The 23959-nt window shown below is 39.6% G+C and overlaps 1 protein-coding gene and 1 long non-coding RNA gene across 3 annotated transcripts in view; both read right to left on the bottom strand.

Annotated features, from left to right (window-relative positions):
- LOC119493538 (leucine-rich repeat transmembrane neuronal protein 4) overlaps positions 1-23959 on the bottom strand; it is a 52723-nt gene that overhangs the window by 5606 nt on the left and 23158 nt on the right. The gene's annotated exons all lie outside the window — the stretch shown is intronic.
- On the bottom strand, positions 504-22273 carry LOC119493540. The gene is made up of 3 exons (XR_005207983.1): positions 22121-22273; positions 16167-16172; positions 504-516 (listed from the first exon to the last, which is right to left on the bottom strand). It is a non-coding gene; the product is annotated as an uncharacterized LOC119493540 (long non-coding RNA).

The following is a 23959-nucleotide window of genomic DNA, read 5'->3' as shown; positions in this document are numbered from 1 at the left end:
TTTTAGTAAGGCCATCTCATTGACAGCCGAGGGTGGTATATCTGCAACTTTTCTCTCTCAAATGTAAAGTAGAACTGAAGCAGAAGCATTTGAGCCCATATGACTTGCCCCAGATCAGCCCTCTAAAGCCACACTTCACATATGAATCCATTATAGTGGCTGAGCTACTGACACTAGAGAGTTAAAGAGAGACAGAAACATCACTGAACTTCTAACTCTTCAACACTCGTCAGTGAGAATTGATTTCAGTGAAACAGTGAGGGAAGTAGTGGGATGTGAAATAGCAAGTGGCGGAAACTGGGATTTCACACTTACAGTATGAATCGTTCTAATGACATTTCTTGAATGTCCTCTGCACTGCTGTATTTCTCGCGCTCTCCTGTATTCTATTCCATTTTTTACCGCTCAAGAATTGATAAAAATGACCATTAATCCCTCCAAAATAGCACATTAAGACACCAAGAACACCAGGAGGAACACCATAGAAAAAGCCATGCTGTGATTTGGTATCAAAAACTTTTGACATTTGGAGATTTCTGCAAGAATTGCATTTTTTGGCGATTGAATGGCGAGCACTTCTGTTCTGGAAACTGCTCAGAAACCTCCTTATTGTTAATCTACCTATAGGAACGCCAAACATCCTCTGAATGCTCTAGGTTGCTAGCTCTAGCCACAAACTGGCTGTAAAGTTCATGAGGCTGTGATTATCCAAGAGGTCACCACAAGTCGTTTTATACAGATGAGGTCAAATTTAAAAAATAATCTCACTACAATGAAATGGCTGCTATGAGGATTAAGCCCAGACCTCCTACTGTGAACCAGTGTTTTGGAGAAATCTTTAACATATTGCAAATGGAGCGCTTGAGCTCAATCTTGAAGGGGGATGAGAGGGTTTACGATGAGTTGTGTGGACACCTTTTCTAAACCATCTCCCAAACTATACAGCAGATTTAAAACGCAGGGGGCATTGCACTGTGGACTGGCGCCCTTCCAGTGTCCCCATGAATGTCTAATGTTCTCTTCTGGGCATTTTACTGCCGTGCTTTAGCTGTGTATTCCCTGATCTGTGTAATGTATCCAAGCCCTGAGACTTCTGCATAATGTCTTTTCATGTAATGTACAGATCTTCATACCATGCTGTTTTTCCCCTTTTTTTTGGTTTATTTTTCCAACCCTTAGGGTTTGCGACCTGCTCGTATCTATCCTTTCTGTCATGTGCTTTCTTATATTTGATCTTGAAAATTCAATAAAATATTGTGGAAAGAAAAGAAAGAAATGGCTGCTAGGGGGATTAACATCATCACACATGTATGCATTTGGGCTCATTAGATCCACAAGATTCTCAGCTTTACAGTGATACCCGATTTATGTAATTCCAAAATTGTTTATGCACACCAGTGTATGCATAAATATTCAAACACATCATTTTAGAATAGGCGAAAATAACACATTTATACTGCATGCAAAAAACTGCATGTGATTATCATAAAGTGGGCATGTCTGTAAAGGGGAGACTCGTGGGTATCCATAGAAAACATTTTCATTCACATATCTTCAGGTCAGAGACAAATGCCCATGCCAACTTTGGAGCATTATTTACCCTCCGTCCCGACAAGCCAACATGACATCGTTGGTACCAATTGATTCTTTAGGTTTACTAGTTTCAAATGATATGATGCATCTTCACTTTAGCTCTAAATTGAACTTGCTAGAGTCTCTGAAAGACAGTAAAGTTGGTCAGCATCGCCTGCAATCCTTCTGGTCTCAGAGGGTTAACAAGACTCAAACACACCTGGCTCAGGACGAAAACAGCCCTAAGTTCAAAAAAAAGATTGGTAAGATTGGTAAATTTGAAGGCCAAAATACTGCTCAGTGGTTTTAAGATTTTCCAAAGTTATCACGGTGGCAATTATTTTACACTTACATTGCAATTGAGGTAAACAGTAGAAATACGTTCTTCATGTTACAATCAGGGCATATACAGTAGCTACACATTATAGGCTACACATACAATACAGCACCTGAAATAGAGGTGTAGTTTCCGCAGGTAGCAGCCTTTATACGGGACACTCAGTGTATTCTGTTCTCTTTAAATTCACTTGAGAGTAAACAGGTTGAGCTGTAGTTTAAACAGTTAACATAAAGTGAGGACAAGATGGGGCTGGTGCCAGATGCCTGCTTTATTACCTTGGCCAGTAGCCAGTGACTCACTGAATAACGACTTACACTTGTCAAGAGGAAACAAGGATATTCTTGGATAGCTATTGTAATCAAGAGATTTGAATTAATTTTATATTTATCCGTTTGTGTTGCAAACAACCAGATTGGAAAGGACTTCCTGAGCCATTAAAGTTGAGGAAAGATGGCGATCGTGCTTCAGGCAAAATCCGCCTGTATGCAGCGTTCAGCCCTAAGCAGCTCTGCTGGCGGCCGTCCAAAGCTACGCTAGCCAATGAGTCACCTCTCTAAGAGCTCCAACCATAACAGCCAACGTTTCCTCAATATTCCTGATTAAACCTGAATGCTCACTCAGCTCAGTTGGCCAAAAAGGCTTTTATTCTTTTCTTCTACGCTAAGACATGAAACTGAGCCTACTGCCTCAGAAATACACATATTTCAACTGGTGGAAAAATGCTGCATCTGCTCAGTGTGAATGCAATGTTTTGTCTACTTGTGAGATAAACTGCCAACATATAAAACGACATTAATTCCAATTTAATGACTCTCAACTGCATCGAGACTTCATCACACTTATGAAGAGAGCTGGCATTAAGTTAATTGACTTCGTTTTGACATTTTGTATTTTAGTAATTAGTGGACGCTCTTATCCAGAGAGACCGAGTTAGAAAAGCTGTTTGAAATCTTTCACAAAAACACTGGAGAGGTCGTAATAATTGGTCCGCTGATTGAAAGACACAAGGATGTGGTTGAAATTAAAAATGTAACCTTTTGGTTACCAGACAGCTGTTTTTTTTCTAGACCAACTTGCTACCCCAAATATAGCAACAGGCACATTAGTCAGCCGTATTTGTGCTGTTTTGGTCTTCATCATTTGTAGCCACGTAGCCTGGCTCTATGGATGGCAATGTTGGTCGGTTCATCACTTCCAAACTGAAATATCTCAACAACTATTGGATGGATTGCAAGGAAGCTTGTTACAGATATTCATTGGTGAATTCTACTGGCTTTGGGTATCTTGTGACTTTTCCTCAAGCACCACAAGGTTCACATTTGTGGTTTTAAGTAAAATGTCCAGACCAGCCATTCCCAAAGACTGGGTGGGGACCCACAGGAGATTTTATTAAGGTCGCCAAATAAGTTTGCAGAATTTCTTCCGTAGTCCTTTATTTAGGGTGGAGTCAGGTAAAATGGGCCACTTTTTGGTAAATGATTTATAAGACCATCAAATAAGCTATGCATGATATCTAATGATATTTTTTTAAATTGGCATGGTCTCTTAAATGTTTATTTATTAAAACAAAAATGTGAAAAAGTATAATTGTTTTGGAATTATGAGAGTTAGAATATCAACAGTTTCCCTCTTGAGGTACGCCTACGACACAATGTTCAGGTAAAATGGGCCAATATAAAAAGAGGGCAACACAATTTACTAAATTCAACAGTAAATTAACACTAACTACTGTGTTTGGTGTGCCATAGTTGAACAAATATTTCATTGAGTAATGCATTTCAAAAATAACTGGTCATGTTGTATGGTTCTGTGTTTCTGCACATTAGTGTCTTTGTGACTGTTTTGTGTGTATGGGTGTGTGTGTGTGTCTTTTTTGGACTGTGTGTAGCGGTGTGTGTGTGTAGGTGCATGCTTGTGTCAAACATTTGTCGTTAACGCAAATCTTATTAGAATCATCATATACATACAGGCACATACATGAAATTGACCTCTGCATTTAACCCATCCTATAAGCATTCTGCAATGCTTAAAAAAGATGCTCACTTATCATACAATTTCTCTGACATGCTTCATGTAACACTATGCCCTGCCCATATTAGCGATCTCAGACCAATCAGAACTATTGTCACATGTCAACTAATGTTGTAGCAACAATGTAAGATCAGTTATTGTGATTGGATGTACAATTTTAAAGGGCTATGACGCTCGTACCTTGTCTGGTGGCTCATTTTACCTGACTCCTACCTAACACATTTATATCTGAGGTTGAATCATTGCATTTCAATTTCATGATACACTTCTTCTTTTTTTTGCATTTTCCTCTCAGCTAGAATGACTCATTGTTTATCCCTGCGAACCTCTAGAGTTTAAAGTGTTAAGAAATTATCTTCTCCATTGGTCTGGGAATTGTTTTAGGCTTCAAGTGGTAACAGTTATTAGTTTAAACATAAGTGCTCTTTTTTAATTTCTTACTTTATTTCAGTTTAGCTCTTTGGGAGTTGATAACACAGAGAGTTAGAAAAAAAAATTATGAAGAATGTAATTTGACAAAACAAAAATGATAAAATATAAATGACAAAAAAAACATAAAACATGGGGGGGAATTTGGGTGACTTGGGAAAAATAAATGACAGTAGGCCTGGTGCAGAGACAGAAATCACAGGAGACGTGAGAGTGTGGTTTTCATACAATTTTGAGCCTCAGCAAAACATAAGCACTGAAATCTTCACCCCAGGCAATATGACAAATTATTCACTACCAGTTCTAGTGGCCATTTCTGCCCAAGACTGCAGAGTGTGGTGTAAATCTTTCTGTGTAGCACACACCAAGTCATTTTGTAATGTTAACATATTAAAAAAAACAGTCGATCTGACTACACAGAGAGTAATGAAAAAAATATATCGAAGAAAAGTTGACATTTTGGAAAATATCCCTATTTGCTTTCTTGCAGAGTTAGATGAGAATACACCACTCATCTGTGGTGAATATCATTTATCAATATCATATCATTCACATGAACGGAGAACGAGAAATAACTCTGGATTCGTCTATTAGTGCTTTTTACAACTTTTAGGACCTAATGATTTAAATAAGAGCTATTCAAGCATTCAATCTGGGAGGTTGATTTAACTAAAAAAAAAATCCGCTGAGTCACATATCTCTCTTTACTAGGCCTGTCAATCGATTAAAATATTTAATCACGATTAATTGCATGATTGTTAATTGCAATTAATTGCAAATTGATCGCACATTTTATATCTTTTTTAAAATGTACATGAAAGGGAGATTTGTCAAGTATTTAATACTATCAACATTATCAACATGGGAGTGGGCAAATATGCTGCTTTATGCAAATGTATGTATATATTTATTATTGGAAATCAATAAACGACACAAAACAATGACAAATATTGACCAGAAACCCTCACAGGTACTGCATTTAGCATGAAAAATCATATGCTCAAATCATAACATGGCAAATTCAAGCCCAACAGGTAACAACAGCTGTCAGTGTGTCAGTGTGCTGTCTTGACTATGACTTGCCCCAAACTGCATGTGATTATCATAAAGTGGGCATGTCTGTAAAGGGGAGACTCGTGGGTACCCATAGAACCCATTTTCATTCATATATATTGAGGTCAGAGGTCAAGGGACCACTTTGAAAAAGGCCATGCCTGTTTTTCCTCGCCAAAATTTAGCGCACGTTTGGAGCGTTATTTAACCTCCTTCTTGACGAGCCAGTATGACATGGTTGGTACCAATGGATTCTTTAGGTTTTTCAAGTTTCATAGGAATTGGCTTTCACGCGTTACTTTCTTTGACAGCAAAACTCTTTAAGTAATGTAAGTCTATAGGAAAAAAAGTCTTTTGGCGACTACAAAAATTTGCTTTAAAGCCCGACAATCTTCCCGGGGGCTCGCTTCATATTTACTGTTCAGACATGAGAGTTTTGTCAATCCTCCCATCTTACTCTCAACAAAAACTGGCTCAACTACCTCTCTGGCAAATTCAGTTTTATAACAAAAGGTACAGTTCTTCAATGAAGCACTCCACGGACCCACTCTAGAGCACTTTACTGCACATGTAGAAGAGGACAATGATAGCTTATAAACTCTTGTGACACAGCGCGCATCGATTAATTCTAATTTCCAAGCGATTAGCTTTGTATTGCTAATAAAAACATTCACATAGGTGGTCCCACTTTGCACCGCTCTGAATGTAGGTCAAGCTGCAGCTAAACGATTCCCAATTAGGTGATCGGCAGCTGCACCATGCCAGCATGCCTCAGACTGGCACGGGAGGCATGAGCTCTCATTGGCATATTAACAACATCCTCCGCCCGAGCTGCGCTGCTGCTCTCTGTCAGCTGGATAATTCACTCAGTGGTCAACGCCACGGCGAGAGAGCACAGACAAGCCTCTATTATCATCGCTGTCTATTAGGCTACACACACATGGATGCTGAATGGCATGCTAATGCTGCCACAAGACCCTCTTCCCTGATTGTTGCTTAGCATGGATAGATTAAAAAATGATTTCAGGGTGAGTGACACAGACATGGAGCTAATAACAAATAAACTTAATTAAGTGGGGCGTACTGTAGGCGAAATATGGCAACAATCAGATATTGTATATCAGTGGTGGAAGAAGTACTCAGATCCTTTTCTTAAAGTAGCAATATTACAGTGTAAAAATAATCTGTTGCAAGTAAAAGTCCTGCATTCAAAATCTTACTCAATTAAAAGTACAAACGTATCAGCATCAAGTACAAATATATAATATTACTGGATTATAATTAGTGATGCATTAATGAGTTCATCACTTTAATGTAGCTGGTAAAGGTGGGGCTAATTTTCATTATTTTATATATTACTGGGTACCTTAACCTATAAAAACATATAATAATTTATCAGTAGATTTATATTTTGTATCATTACTCTGAATCTGCAAAGTAACTAGCAAGTAAAGCTGTCATACAGTATAAATGTAGAGGAGTAAAAGTACAATATTTGCCTCGGAGATGTAGTGGAGTACAAGCATAAAGCAGCATAAAATGGAAATACTCAAGTAAAGTACTGCAAAATTGTACTTAAAGCCGTAGTTGACAGGAATATTTTTGGCATCATTGGGCAAAAATTCCATAATAACATTTATAACAAAAATCTAGCCCGTGACGGGAGACATTGGCCAATCACAGGTCATTTCAGAGAGAGAGCGTTCCTATTGATGTTGATTCATCGGAGGCAGCTCTCAATCACTCGTGAACTCCGATCAAATGGTCAAACTAGGCAGCGCTAGGAAGTAGTAATGCCTATTTCTCGCGTGAAATGTTTTCATAAACATCTTGTAGTGTACCGTTTCGTTGTAAAATGAGAAAGTTTGCTCCGGCTGGTGGGCGGTGCTTGGTATTTCCTCAGCTGATCTCAACATGGCTGCCTGGTCACAAACTTTCTCCTTTTACAGCTAAACAGTACACTACAAGATGTTTCAGAAAACATTTCACGCGAGAAATAGGCATTACAGTAACAGAATATTGATTCATATTTGATCAGCGCTGCCTAGTTTGACCATTTGATCGGAGTCTGTGAGTGATTGACAGCTGCTCAGAGATGCCAAGGCTCCTGTATCGGCTCTGATTGGTTGTTTTCCTCCGGTCTGTGAAATCTTGCAGATGCCATTAGGAGCACCGGAGAACAAGGGAGGACACAGATGCACATGTTTTTTCAGATTACCTGTCTCATGCACTACTGTCAGGATAAAGTGACCGTTTTATAAAAATAACTTCTTTTTTTAATTTACTCCAATTCTACTTACTACTGCTCAAAGTACAGTACTTGACTAAATGCACTTAGTTACATTCCACTACTGTTGTGTGTTGTATATATTCATTATTATGAATGTTACAAATATGCATAAAAAAGCCAGGCTTAATCTGCGCTTGTAAAATAAAACAGAATATTGAATAAATCTTACAGTAATTTTCCAAACCATTAGCATCCTCCCTTTCCATTTCAGCAATCAGTGGAAAAAAAACGGACACCCGTCTGAACAGAAGCTGAAAGTTGTACATTATAATACTGCATGTGTTAGAATTCCAGAAAGATCATCTTTTGCTGACTTTAATATTCACCATGTAATTACATTTCTATTTGAAAAGCGCTTCGCATTTGTCAAAATAACCATAATCCTTCAGATGTGGGGATTTATCTTCTCCTAATGCTGCTCATCCCATTTTCTGCTCATCAATGTTGGCAACGCACGCTGAGATTTACTCTTATTTACTGGATGGACAATTTATGAGTCGCTATACAGAGTCTTTCCTGATGTATGTAGATATCAGTAACCTGAATATGGATACCAAGAAATATAGACGCATAGATGAATCCCTACAATAAGAAGTGATGTGTGCTCCAGTGTTTGCTTCATTCTCCCTCGCTGACTGTTTTTCTCTCGCTTTACACTCCCACACACATTCCTGAGTGCGCACACACAGACACACATGCACGGACACGCATGCGCGCACACATGTGTACACACACACACACACACACACACACACACACACACACACACATGTAAGTACAGTATGTCCTGGTGCTGCCTGTCAAAACAGCCATTAAATGCCTCATCCTCAACAAAATGAAAAACATGTCGCTTCTAAGGTCACAGTTATTTACTTGGAACTGTGATGGTATCAGTGTATTATTCTTCCATATCTATTTCAAGCTTCATAGTTAATTCATGGAACAAACATCACACATGAGTTGGAGCTAAACGCTGCTTTCATTCTGTAACATGCATTGTATGGAAGGCTAATACCGTCCTTGATGTGATTCCAATAATATTCACGACAAGAAACATAAATCCACAACATAAGCTTTTCATTCAAAACAGAGACCTTAAGTAATCCAATTTGATAGATGCCAGATGCTCTACTGACATGCCCACATTGTACAACACGGAACATGAAGTTTAAACAGCTAGTGATGTGATGTACAATGCTGGTATTATTTCATTTGGGCTCTGGTTGCCTCGGTAGACCAACTCTGCTTTACTGGGAAAATATAATAATATGTTTTTGTAGCCTTGAATTGTCCAAGAAATATCTTTGACCAGTTCTCCTCCAAAGTAAACAGTTAAAGTGTACTTAAAGCTGCTATAATCAACATTTGTATATTTACATAACTACTTGTATGTGAAAGGGTTCACTCTTAGTGGTGAACCCAAAGATAATTATTACCCAACTCTGCATTTCTCTTCAGCTTTGCGGAGATTTTGCCATTTTTAAGTTCATTGTTTTGGTTTTCTAACCCGCAATTTTTCATCTTTGGTTCACGCTCACTGCTCTCATAGCATCATTTTAAGCTGTAGCATGCAGCTTCAGCAAAAAAAACAACAACTGTACACTACATTCCCATCACCAAACGGCAAGCAGACAAAGTTAGCTGATGAGCATTGGAATATGTAGTAGCTGAAGAGCCAGATATTTCCCTCAGGAGTCGGTGGAAACCAAAACTGAGCTAAAAGGAGAGTGAATATTGGACTTATATTTATCAGGTGGCCAGAAACATGACTGCAAATGAATGATAATGTCGCTACGATGGGATATTAGGGCCATTGTAGGTAAAAAAATAACTACGGAGCCGGAGGAGGGGGTAATATTCTGAGAAAAAAGCTCCAAGATTTCCAAGATTAAAGTTGTAAATTTTCGGGGGAAAAAACTCTCAAATGTGTGAGATTATAAAGTCATAAATTTACGAAAAAAAGAAACTGAAACTGAAAGATACATTTACATGTTTTCTTTCCTGTTCTTCATGTGTTCTTTTATGAACATAAGTACTAATATTATAGGAGTTACAGGAAAGTAGAGACAAACAACTTCTATCTTTAAATACACAAAGATGTGTGTCTTATATTTCAGCACAGCTATTACTAAAAACCAACTGTTGAGAAGACGTTACTCTGAACACACTGCGTCATAGTTATACTCTGACGTGTGAAGGGGAAACAATACAGAAAATACACATAATTGAACTGCTTGTGTTGAACCAGATTATGGTGAATTATGTCCTTAGAGTTTGCTGGGGAAAGGGACGTCTGGAATACCCTGCTTAGCCTGGGCCCCAGATAAACAGATGCGACTGGATGAATTGAGAGTCCGCTACAATATGAAAAGTAGCTCACAGCACTAGCTCCAGAAGTTGCTAAATCTAGTGAGAAAGTTGCCAAATCGGCAACACTGACAGCCGTCCCCTCAAGCCTCCCTCCAAAGCCGCTCCCCCAAAATTATCATAATGAACGTAAACATAGAACATGGCTATTGTTAGTACTCACAGCTGTCAAACTAGCAGCTTGTGAAGACTCTGGTGACGCCCAATGAGTGCACAAGCAGAGCGTGTGCCATCCCGTCCAATCATTTCATTCGGGCTGAATGAAATGATTGGATAGGCTTATTATAGTGCTGCGACAGCCAAAAATTTTTACATGAACAACATTACCTACCCTAGCTTTAAATGGGGATAATGTCTATATTGTGTTTATAACCAAGTGGCCAAAAAGTAATTTATTGTAGGATTAATATAAATAGTTATTCAGTTATGGTCTTAACCCCGTTATTGCTTTTCAGGATTCACAGATGGATGGTGCCTGGTCCAGCAGGCACTGGAAGGAAAGCAGCAACAAGCACCCAGTCCCTCATAATAGAAATACAACAAAGTTACACAAAAAGGAAATCAGACCACTAATAATAGACAACATATTTCATATTCCTTGAACGTTTTTTCCCCACTTTCTCACAAAAAGAAAAGAGGTTTGTCAAAACAGACATAGTCGGTTACACTGAAAGAAAGTCTTAAAAGGAATCCGGTGCACCAGGCCGAGCTATTTCATTCTCTAATGGATCTCTAGAGTTTATCAGCCTTGCTTTGTCCAGATGAGATACCGAGCTAATGTTGCAAATCACAGATAATTTAGCACTGTAAATTCAGAAAGGATACGAAAGACTAGACTGACTGACGTGTGTTTAATGGATATGGCAATAATACAATCACCTTGGTTCAGATTGAATGCTCATTGATTGTGCGGATGACTGCTTCAGAAAAGTCGGGTAATGTTTTGTTTGATATAGGAAGATGTTACAGATACAGCCTCGAGTTGGAGTCTGCCTTTCTCTCATTTGAAACATCATAAATCTGTGTGGATATGCTGATGTGCCGGTTCTCTCCGGGACATCAGAGATATGGTAATCTGCCCACAGTTTATTTGGAGAGTCCAATTAAGTGATTGTATTTGTTAGTCTGCAGAGTTCATACATAATATGTGAAATGGATAAGTGAAAGCTTGGAGTAGGGGTTAATTTGGGGATTACAGTTAAATTAAAAACAGGGAGAGGAAAGGGGTTGGGGTTTAGGATTAAAAGTGGGGTTGGGATAAACCTAAACTCAGCTTTGGGGGGACACAGTCTGACTCAAAAGAGGCCGCTATAATCCTCCCGTTGGCTTTTTCACTATGTCTCCTTCCACTCTTCTTTCCAAGACGTCTCTGTTGCCATTGTCGGCGTGACACAACAACATGAAGAATTCAAGCTAACAAGCTATCTGCTAATTAAGGAAAACTCTGACAAACGCTTGCATAAGGCAGGTAATTAGTTATGTGCAAACTGTTCCTCGGTTACATTTCTCCTCCAGTACTATATTTAGAGCACTGTGCAAAAAGTTTTGCAGTCGAAGATTTTGAAATTCAAATAACTCGTAACATTTTGTTTCTGTGATTGAAGGATCCTGTCATGGTCTTGGCTTGTTGTGTAGTCTGTTCCCTGTTTTATTTTGAAAGTTACTCTCCCAATGTGTCATGCTGTTTTACTTCCTGCCTTTGTCATTTTTTCTGCATTTCTGCCTGTTTTCCACCAAACCTGAGTTTCACTAATTAATTAGTTCCTTGTATATTTAGTAAGTTTGTTTTCTGTTTCAGTGTCAGGTCGTCTGCCTAAAGTTAAGTTCACACTACACAACTTTCAAAGTCGTCAGATCGCAGTAGTGTTCACACTACACAACTTGCTGTCTTGTAATCGGGAGACTTGAAATCGTTGTGGTTTTCACACTACATGACTGACTGGAGACAGGAGGTCACCCACTACAAGATCTTTCATCGGGAGGAATCCCCGAGGAGGTCTCCAAACTAAGATTTGTCATGAAAACACACGAGAAATCCACAGTAAATGATGTGATACCATACGTGAGACACATTGCTGATGTTGTTGTTGGCATGTGTTCACAAAATAGCCTGTTTCCATCAGTTCTTTTGCTGGGGACCCCCTGGAGCCACTTCGAGGACCCCTGGGGGTCCCCGGACCCCACTTTGGAATTTCAGACACAAATCACATAATTTTATATGTCCTAAAAAACGTCTCTGGAGGGGAAGCTGACTTTCTGAATCATGAAAGTAATTTAGGTAATACCTTTAATCCAGCCATGCAACATGACAACCTGTTTGGCCACTGATGCATAACTGAGTAGTGTTGCTGCGGAAATTACTGTTATCACTGTTTTTGAAACACCACGGACTGACCCCCTTATAACAACTCAGAACTGCATTAAATCAGTGGTGCTACAGTGGTTAAAGTAAAGCAAAAGATGCAACAGTATAGGAAAAATAATCTATACATTTTAGCGTTTCAGAGGACAGATATGCACGCTGCTAACTAAACCATTTCATATAAATGTCACAGTGTAAGACCCAGGATGCAGTCGTGCCATTGCTCCATCCACCATAGTACAGGCTTTTCACTCCTGTCCAGTTTCCATGGTGATAACTCTAAAGAATGGGCTGTATGTCTAACTCTTAATGCTGTGGAAGATTGCGTGTGTGTGTGCTGTCTGTTTATACCACATGATATTTTATGTGCTCCGTCATTATGTGAATATCCACTTTAGTTTCTGCTCTGACATTAAATCTTAAAATATATTGACCAGAAAGCTCATAGAAACAGACACACACGCACAAATCATTTGTTCTGCTCTAGATTAGATCTCTCTCTCTCCTCATGATTTGTTGAGGAACCAACATTTCTACTAGGAAACACCTAATTGCACAAAATATTCAAGACAATGAGCTGCAGATTTGGTTTATTCTGTTTGTCTGTTTCCTTCAAAAGAGGCCAAGAGGATGGCCATCTGTTGAAGTGCTACAGTCTCAAACAGCCTCTGAACTTGGACAGACTTATAACACACAATATTGATGTGGCTGAAAATGTGAGGCGACAAGAGATGAACTGCAGCCAGCTGTTGGCCTACCGTGATATTTCCACAGAGGAACGATATGCACTGGGAGGATCGGGTTGTTATTATGAAGGGCCAAGGCCCGGCAAAGATTCATCCGTGGTGATGAGATATGAATATTGCAGAAGGATAATATAATACAACTCGATTGACATGGCGTGTGGCCAGCGCTGTGGGACAATAGCCGCCGCACGGAACCATATTTTATCTTGTCATCCTTCCCCCGATCAAACAAAGAGGCTGAAGTTGATGAAACTGTGTTGCCCTACTTTAAGTGGTCTAAAACATTTATCTCAAAGATTTATGTTTTTTTGTTTTAATTTGGTTTCATTGGCAGTGCTCATGGCACTTCCTCACAGGCCTGGTATAGAGAAGGACACTTTAACCACGCTGTCCATGTGCGTAGTTGCACCCCTATAGCAGTGGGTAACTGCAGTGGTGGAAGAAGTACTCAGATCTTTTACTTCAATAAAAGCAGTAATACCACAGAGTAAAAATACTCTGTTACAAGTCCTGCATTCAACATTTTACTTAAAGGTACATTGTGTAGGATTTGTGTAGGTGTAGGTGTAGGATCACCTTTTTAAAACATCAAATAACTAATTAAAACCAAACTTATTAGAAAAACAAATACTTGAACATAAATCAGCTTGATAAGATCTATCAAAAATGACAGAAACCATCTTTGGAAAAAATGTATTTGACGTGTACTTTGACTTTTTAGTTTGACCCATGTCCCATCCGCTAACATGGAAGGATTTATGACCTATACTGCAGCCAGCCACCAGGGGGCGATCGAGATGTTTCAACTTCACTTTTGGGGAGCTGTCATATTGTTCATCTTTATATACAGTCTGTGGTTAAAACTGCTGGAATATAAGCAATATACCACATTACTGACAACAGCACTATGTGTTATTATTTCTCCTTGCTTTAGTACATGACTATCAAAAGTAGCATATCTCACATTAATAAATATGAAGCACCAACTTGAGTCACGAAACAAAGAAATTACAATTCTACAACAAGTGTTAATGCAACCTTTATGCTGCTGCTCTCCATGCCAAAGTTTTACACTTGCCACTATTGGCAAGTACCTGTAAGGCTTTTACCATGAAGTGGCTATGGTCACCAAGGTTAGCGACAAACTGCAAACTCAAAAATCAGTCAAGAGACGTAGTGATTTGTGAGATCAGTCTTACAGGGAAGGAAGCAGCTGGTTGGATGAGGAGGTGCAGTAAGAGTCTGCAGGTCGACTAACTATATTAGCATTCAGCATAAGTTGTCACTGCTGTGATGTTACTGCATGAAATTACTTGACAATCCAACAGACATGTTTTTCCTTGTACTTTCTGTTAAAGTTGATGATATTTGAGCTTCTGTTGGTGGCTATTTTCCTTGTTTGTTTGCTGCTTTTGCTAACTACCCAGTGTTTATTACAGACAAACTGCTGGCAACATGAAATGCATTATCCCCTGTTAGGCAAAATATGTCTTATGGGAAAGCCCTTACAGACAGTGGGTGTTTAAAACAGGAATATAAGCCTTTGTGAAGTGACTTTTAATCGCTGTTGAGCTGCGGCATGTCAGCGAACGATGTGGAGTAGCAAAACCCGTTCATTTATATGAAAGTGTGACAGATTTTTACTTAAAAGAATAATTGTGCTGCTGAGCATTTAGGAGTCATTAAAATGTGCTTTGCAGAAGTTTTACAAAATGAGCTTTTCTGCCAGGACGTTGCCAACAGGTGACAGATACTGTTCTATTCAGAGGACTGATGGTGGAGAGAGAACATTGTGTTTACAGCTGAGAAGCCTCTCCCATAGCTCTGACTGCTTCTCTCCTCTCCTCTCTCTTGTCTCCCTGCATTTCCTCCTCTGTCTAACTAGCACCCCTGCAGACACATCAGTTTGATGGTCAACTGTATTAAGATGAATGAATCTCATCTGCGTGACGCCCTCCTTCATTTTTACTGCAGAGCATTCCCCGTGTGCACGGCGCACTCTAGGTGCTCAGCTGTCACCTTGGGTAGCCTGACAGGATCCCCCCGGAGGTCACCTTGGGGCTGTAAGTTCACAGTCCCAGTGCAAACGTTTTGTTACCCTTACAAAATTGCTGCAGCATGACTCAGTTACGCTGTCTGTCTGCTGAACAGGATGAAATGCACCCAGCAGAATGCACAGTAATAAATCACATAAGAAAAAGCAAGATGAGAGAATGAAGGGAACATGGGAGTGGAGGTCAGCAACCTCAATGTTTTCTGAACAACCGGCATTTAAATTCAGTGATATGATGAAGGATAGGGAGGCGTAGAAGATGTCAGTGGGGTTTGTCCATATCCTGCAGTGATATAAGACCACTTTCTGTTTTTCGGGCAAGCCTGCATCTGTTCTTTAAGCCCTACAGGATTGGAGACAAATGTAATTGATTACAAGATCTAGAGGTTCAGTTTGATTATATAGCGATGCTCTAAATGGGAATTAACAACAAGCAGATTAAGGGTTGACTATTAATCTACTATGCTATGAAATCCTTAATTTTAGCCATGCTAGTGGCCTGACAGTAGTGTCCAAAACAATATATTAAAGGGGAACTATGCCCATTTTCAAAATTCATACAAGTTGGTCCTATGTTGTTGTCTAAGACAGTCCAAAAATATTAGCCAACATGAACAACTCTCTCCCAAATCCAAAAACTAGAGTGCTAAAACTCAAACTTGGGATGTCATAGGGTATAAAGTATGGAGCTGCTCTATAGACAATGAATAGGGATAGATGTTATAGATGACACTGAGAGCACCCAGGGGAATGATCTCAGTATATGGGAACATTTTCTGTTTCACAACTGAGATCACTACAATAGAATAAAGCTCATTTGGGGATAAAAACAAACATTCTGTGGGTCTACAAAATCAGTCTCCCATTCATTGTCTACGGAGCAGCTCCAGACTTTATACCCTATGACATCACAAGTTTGAGACTTATTTCTCTGGTTTCTGGCTCATGTTCCCAAATATTGATTGAACTTTGCTAGACCATGGAAATAACATATTAGAATTGTTAATTTAGGCGGTGTTCCCCTTTAATGCACCTCTGAAATGAACAACGAAATGAAAAATAGCCTACATTACCCAAGTTCTAATCCTCTGTCCCTGTTTATCATGTAGCCTCTCTTGTTGCTCAACATATGTCATAAATTCTTCACTTTTCTCTCCCTATTCCTGCATAACAGTGGTTCCCAACCTGGGTTCTGGGCCCAAAGATCATAGGGGGTGTGCCAGGATTGGTCTGCTCTGAGAGTGTCAAGGAAAATAGGTTGGTACAAAATTTTGCTTGACTATTTTGATCTCGGGGGCATATACATACATTTATCCAATTAAATAGGACAGGACAACTACCTAACCCCGCCCATCATAACAACACTTGACCGTTAGCTTGTGGGTCATAGCTAGCAGAGGGATATCATATTAGGAGGTGTGTGTTTTGATCTCAGTGGGCAAAACTTTTTTTTTTTTTATATATATATATATATATTTCCATAATACAGTGCCTGAGGCCTAATTTATTCATTTCTCTCTAGTCCTCCTCTTCCTGATCTAATAAGGCGGCAGAGGGAGATGGGTGGAGGACTAAAGCTCTGTATCTCACTATAGCTCCAAATCATTTGCTTTCAAGCTATCTCTTCCCATTTAGTTTGTTTCACTCAGATATACATCACATTACACAAGATAAAGATGTTCTAACATCTGTTTCACGGTGACGTTAAGTCTGACAATTTGGAGGTGAGCCTGACAAGAGTCTGAGATGTCCTAAGTGGGGACCTATTATGATTTTGTGCTTTTTCCTTTTCCTTTAGTTTGTCATATAGTTTTTTGTGCATGTAAAAAGTCTGCGAAGTTATAAAGCCCAAAGTCCACGCCAAAGGGAGTTACTCTCCCCCACAGAATCACTGCTCCTGAACTGCCTGAAACACCAGGCTTGAAGTTTTCCGTAACGTGATTATGGCACCAAGTAACACACTTGCATAATACCTGCATAACGGCTAGTTTGGCACGCCCTAAAACAAAGCTAGTTAGAGCGGAGCTGGAGTGGAGTCCGAAGAGTTTGGTGCAGTAGAAACACAACAGTGGGCCAGCTGACCAATCAGGAGCTCAAACAGAGCGTTTCAGTGAAAAGAGGTGCTGCAGCACAGGTGGTATGAGAAAAATAAAGCATTTTTTGAACATTAAAGCATGTAAACATGTTCTAGTACAACCCCAAAATACCAGTATTCTCCTGAAAATATGCATAGTAGGCGATCTTTAAGTTGGTGTTTCATGTGGCGCCACCATCAGGCCAAACTTTACATATCTTGTCCCAATAAGGATCTGAGAGCAGCAAAATGTCTCCATTCCTCATCAAATGATTTTGTTTTCTGGTGTGTAACGAGCATCAAAGCAGCTAGTGTGGCTATAGACTTTTAGCTTTTTAATGTGATGAAAACTGGCACAACAGAGCACTTTCATTAGCCAGTGTCTAAATTCTGTGTGCATACTCCACTAATTACAGGATTACAATGCCTGTTCCAGTCTGTCGCAGCAAAGATCACGGACTGCTGGAAAGAATAGAACGAGACAGAGGCCTTCATCTAAATGAACACAACTGAACAATACGTGCAGCTCTCTATGGTATCTATAAATACACATCAAGAAGGTGTTCTTTTAAACAGCAATTAAAACATCACTGCATTAAGCAACTAAGGAACCAACAGTCCTAATTATTCTGAATCGAGGTCAAGGAGTAGAGAATATATCCTGCTGGAAAAAAAAGTTGTCTTGTTTTTCCTTTTTCAAACTTGGGGCTTTTTTGTTGTTGCTGTCTCTCTCTTTACCCACTGTCAGACACAGCTGACATTAGTATTCTGATACAGCCTCCTTCAAGCAGTGTTCGGTGTCAGCCACTTAATTTGTCATTTATTGCTCCATGACAACTGAAGTAATTGAACCTCTTGCCCATGGACGAGATCTGCCAGCCTTGTGGCCGTTTTCTCCCATTGTGGGAGAGATGGAGCTACAGGACCTTGGTGCAAATAAGGGCACGGATCTCATTTTATGGGGCAATGAGATGGTTAGTATGTACCCACGCCACAAGGGCCTCTGAGATGTTTGTTGCACGCCTCAGAACCCCAGTAAAGGGGATAAAAAGAGGAAATTGGAGAGTATAAATAGCTATGAAAAATGAAGGAGCAATGACAGGGGAGATGGAAACAGCTTTGATTCTTTTTCATTAGATGTTTTGTTGAAACAAGTGATTTTAGGAAATCTTATAACAGAAAATGAGGATGCAGACTAATTGCGTGGCTGCAGACTGGGGATCATTTGCGTATTTATCTCAAACATCAAGCACCTGGAAATGAAAGTGATTGCGAATCAGCTAAAGATACAATGAATTAAAGATTAATCTGCTGATTTGCTACTTTTGTTGTTTCTGCAGAGAATGAACCACCTGTGTTCATGTATTTGTTTTTGTGTGTTAACCTCTGACCAATCTCGGAACCCATCGTCTATCAGATAAGCCTCTGGGGGCAAGGGGCTATATTTCTGGGGTAGCCAGCAAATAAATGGGCCAAGATTTCCTTTTCCGTCCGTTGCTCATTGTTTACAGTCCGATTAGCAACTTGAGATGTGAGACTGGAGTTGGCAACCCGGTCTCAAGGGAAGGAAACATTACAACGACAGTCTGCATGTCATGAGGACACAGTTTAGGCTCTTTGTGTGTCATTTGTACACCACGCAACAAAACCATTCACATCGGTTTAGGGAACAAATCCACTTAGCTAGGTTTAGGAAAAATGTCATGGTTGGGCTTGGAATAAGTATGTAAACTAAGAAAAATCTGTACGGGGACAACGTAACAAGTACGCAAAACACGTCACAAATGTCACTAAAAAAACGTGACAAACGTCACTAACTTAACTTGCAAAACAAAACATTGGTCTCGAACACCGGCCTCCTGGTTAAAAGTCCTGTGTTTGTTGGACTCATCCACCTCCCCTCCCGCCTGCCATAAGCGGTCTTTCTTGCTTTTTATTCTACACCACTAGCTCTGAGCGTAGCGTATTTAAGCAGGTGCGTTTACATTGCAGTCAGTACAGACTACATGGCGTACAAATGACATGCCAAAAGCAAGAAAGGCGTTCTTATTGCATGCTATATGCCCTGTGCATTATCGTGGCATTCATACGCCTTTTCCTGCAAAAAGGCTGGAGTTCGAGTTGAGAGACGACGTGTACGACCGAATTGTTTCACAAGTAGCCAGTTTACAAGCTAATTTTAAACCAATAAAAAGCTGGCCGGTGGCCAACGCGTTCCGCCTCTTATCTGCATTCAACCAAAGCCTGCTCGAATGTGATTGGTCAATACTACTCAGACTACAAACAGAGACCAGAACACTTCCGATGCTGTTCTGGTCCAAAAAATAATGGCTGGATTGAGATGAAATTGTATTAATATACACACAGCAAACAGAAAGAAATCTATTGATTTTGATGACCACCGACCTTTCCTGCAGTGCTATCACTGAGGCAAACTGTGCATACCCTTAATTATTCTGTTATCTTCTCTACACAGTGTTGACTGTGAAAGTAACATATTGACCAGTACAGTACACTTGTTCTGCCATCTACCCAGTTCAGTGTTTACTCCATTTAGGTTGTCATGCATCTTGAGCAAACAAATTATATCTGGAAAGGGATTTAGATGTAAAAACACTCCTGGCGTATTAAGAACAGATTGAAATCCAATTGCTGCAGGAGGTAGTCTGAGACATCAGCCAGATGTTATACTGTACAAGTGTTGGCATATTTGTGTCTTAATGCCACACATGATAATTCAAAACGGCATCCAATGTATAATGTCACATTATATTCCTATCCAACATCCAAGGCTGAGCAAAGCTAAGCATCATAAATAGGCTAGTTTTTCCAAAGCATTAGTGTACAGTATGGTGGAAAATTGACATAACTTAGGGACAAGTCTCCATTAAGCTAGTCGCTAACCCTATTTTTTTCACTGAAAGTAGCTAACTCTGATTGGAAACGAGTTTGATGAGAAAGTTGAGGGCCATAAAACTAAAACAATTTGCTGAAAGTTGCTAAAACGCTCCATAGAGCTGAGGAGAACTCAGGCGGCCTTCGGGTCTGAGAAGTGAAGCCAATGCAGAAGTGGCTTAAACTTGCGTTCTTTCTTATAGCCAGCAGGGGGCGACTCCTCTGGTTGCAAAACAAAGTCAGATTGTATAGAAGTCTATGAGAAAATGACCCTACTTCTCACTTGATTTATTACTTCTGTAAACATTAAAAACATGAGTTTATGGTCTCAATCGCTAGTTTCAAGTCTTCTTCAATACAGCATGATGTTCATTTAGTAAATTATGGTCCCATTTAGAGTCAAATAGAGCATAAAGCAGGGTATGCTTTAGGGCGTGGCTACCTTGTGATTGACAGGTCGCTACCACCGCATTATCCGGTCTGAACTTTAACCCTTTCACAGTGTGTTTTAACATTAATGAAAGTTAATTGTAACATTTTTCATTCCTAAAAATGTCTTATTCAGGTTGTACTTAGCTCCACCCTCTTGTGTCAATTCTGGTTGCAAAAAAAACAAGATGGCAAAGTCCAAAAACCAAGATGACGATGGCCAAAATGCCAAACTCGAAGCTTCAAAACCGTCGTGGTGACTACATCCACTTCTTATATACAGTCTATGGGAAAACTGCAAGGTTGGGTTATAATTATCTGTGAGTTTGTCACTACAGGCGACACCTTTTACATTGCACATAGTCCTTTGATCCAGTGTCAATCTAAAAATATTAATCAGTGAATCTTTAAACATTTTACCATTTGAAGGAAACAAGATTAAACATTAGTGACGTGGATCCGCTGATACACTTCATCAGAACGGCAGAAAATGGAGAACAGACAAAGCTGAATGTTAAAGTACTGAAGACATTCACATAGAGGTGAGATGTAACCCCTGTAATGGGCTCCGTTCAGAGCCGGTGCTGGAGTAACTAAATATAGCAATGAAACAATGACAGCTGAAGGAGACACATTTGCCTCCAGAGGATTCCCAATACAATGACAACAAACTCAGTAGCTTGGCCTAACGTAGCCTTTGCTCACATTTAGACTTAGATAAAAAGGGCTCCCAGGTGTCTGGTGAAATCAAACTGTCATAACAGGGAAATGGGTACAAATGTACAGTAGCCACTATTGATCTATGTTTAAGGGAAAATATAATGTTGGCATTCTTTACTCCAAATTATAGTGTTGCGATTTTCTTGTTTCAGTCAGTGTTATTTTAAATGCTGAACTGCAATGGAGAGAGGGGATATTTTCCCAGGGTTTGGATCAGTGGAGCGATTCATTCATGAGAGAACATATAATTTACATCGCTTTAGGATGCTTCACTGATGATGAAATGCATCCTCCATTTAAGCCAACAAATAATCAGGTATCCATCAAGTACTCAAGAGATCAGATCTCTGACAAGGTCCAATCATTTCCCCAGTTAACCGTCACTTCCACACACACCAGAATTTGGCTTCAGCTAAAAGGTTGAGTTGCTGCAAATAAGAAATTTTGTGTGTTGTGTGTTTTTTTTTGGCAGTACTGTAACAAACGGTATAGCTCCCCAGTCAGTGTCCTTTTTAAAATATCAACCACACAAGCCAGTCAGCGTGAATCAGAAAATGCCAGCATCCCTTAGTGTTCAGATCAAATTCTGAACATCGGTATATACTGTATAAGTAAAGAGACAAATAACAGGAAGGAATGGGTTATATCATTTCTAAACATGCTATTATTCTCACTGTGTGCTGTCCCTCATCCTACCAACCTATTTAACATACAAGGACTACCGACTGGGGTCCCCTTGGACCCCAATATATTGGGGACTTTTTAAAAAGCACTAAATAAAACAGAAAGCAATGATATGAAGTCATTGGGAACAAATTGATTGATAAAGTCTTGAAAAAATTAGAATGATAGAATAAAGCACCTGTGAGATATGACAAAAAGTAGACCTCGGGGACCCCAGTTGGTAGGATGAAGCTTAATAAAGTAAGCCAACTCCCTCATCAAGGACTCTTAAAAATAACAAACAATTCTGCCAGATTGTCTGACATCGTTGCGCTCCAAAAACAATCCTACAGACTTATTAATGCTCAATCCTGGCTCATGAGTCATCACAGGCTTTACTCCTTCGGCATGTCTCTACATCCTTGATATCAATCTCTTCAGAAAGACTAATTAGCCCTGTGGTCTTGGCACTCACCGAGCTACAGTGTAATCAGCAAAGGTGAAAAGTACAAAAGATGTGAACTGACTCATCTTTTCTCAAGTCACAGTTTATAAGATCGAAGTCTAAGGCTCGTCTCATGTCCACATAAAGCCACTTGTTCAGTCACAATAGGATCACGTCAACAGAGCCGTGAAGAGATGCAGCTAATTGTTTTTGTAGCTTGCGTTTGTCATACCAAGCTTGGGTAAAGGATGAAACATTTTGGGGTCAACTGTTTCCCACAGCAGTGCAGACACTTGGATACAAGTTGGGACACTTTATCATAGAAACATAAAAGTGGTATAGAAGCGAATTTGATTTCTTTTTGTTTTGCTACTGGATATCTGGATATATATTGTTTTTTTTGCAACCAGAAGTGAAACAAGAAGTTGGAGCTAAGTACAACAGAACGCTGAATAAGACATTTTTAGGTGACCAAAAATGTTACAATTAACTTTGATGAACTGAAACTGAGACACACTGTTAAAGGGTTAAAGTTCTAAGACAAAAACATGGACAACTCCCAGACCGGACAACGCCGAGGTAGCGACCTGTCAATCACAAGGTAGCCATGCCCTAAAGCATCCCCTGCTTTATGGTCTATTTGACTCTAGATGGGAACATAATTTACTAAGTGAACATCATACTTTATTGAAGAAGACTTGAAACTAGCGATTGAGACCATAAACTCATGTTTACAATGTTTACTGAGGTAATAAATCAAGTGATTTCATTTTCTTTTTGCAACCAGAGGAGTCGCCCCCTGCTGGCTATTAGAAAGAATGCAAGTTTAAGGCACTTCCGCATTGGCTTCACTTTTCAGAAGCGGAGGTTGCCGCCTGGGCTATAGTCTAGTTTTCTAGTACTTTTAGTACTATTTGCAGTCAAGCTATTTCACTTTAGACCCCGCTAAAACTTGTGTCAAACATAAAAGTCATGATTTCAAGTCAAAATAACCTATATTATGTAAAAGATGAGCTTAGCCTGAGTAAGGTCACATTTACAAATATGTGTAAATACCCAATTAATTATCACTGAGAGTAAGTAAGTGTAGACAGCCATGTGTCTCTTTCAATACAGTCAAAAATGATGCTCATTTTCTTTGTTTCCTGTCAGCAGGAGAACATTAACATGGAGGATTGTGGTTCCTTAGATCAGGCCCCCCTTTCTGCACAGACCAATCAGTAGCCTACAAAGCACTATGTCGACAAGGACATGAGCTCTCACTTGCTCTCAATAAGCGAACACCACCAACAGTGTTCGATGGCTGCCCAGCTTTTTTTTTTTTCTTTTTCTTTTTTCAAAAGAATACCACCCTCTGCATGTGTTTCTTCACTTTCATGGCTGAGCTGTGTGACGAAAGTGTGGGGACAACAGGAGATGATGTTAGTGTTAGTAGAGGGCTGCTTTCATCTTAGCCTTGTTAGACGGGGCAGATATTTGGCTCCCATTTC

The sequence above is a fragment of the Sebastes umbrosus genome, chromosome 8, assembly GCF_015220745.1.
Source record: "Sebastes umbrosus isolate fSebUmb1 chromosome 8, fSebUmb1.pri, whole genome shotgun sequence".
In the NCBI taxonomy this organism is placed as follows: Eukaryota; Metazoa; Chordata; class Actinopteri; order Perciformes; family Sebastidae; genus Sebastes; species Sebastes umbrosus.
This window is presented reverse-complemented; position numbering and strand designations above follow the sequence as displayed.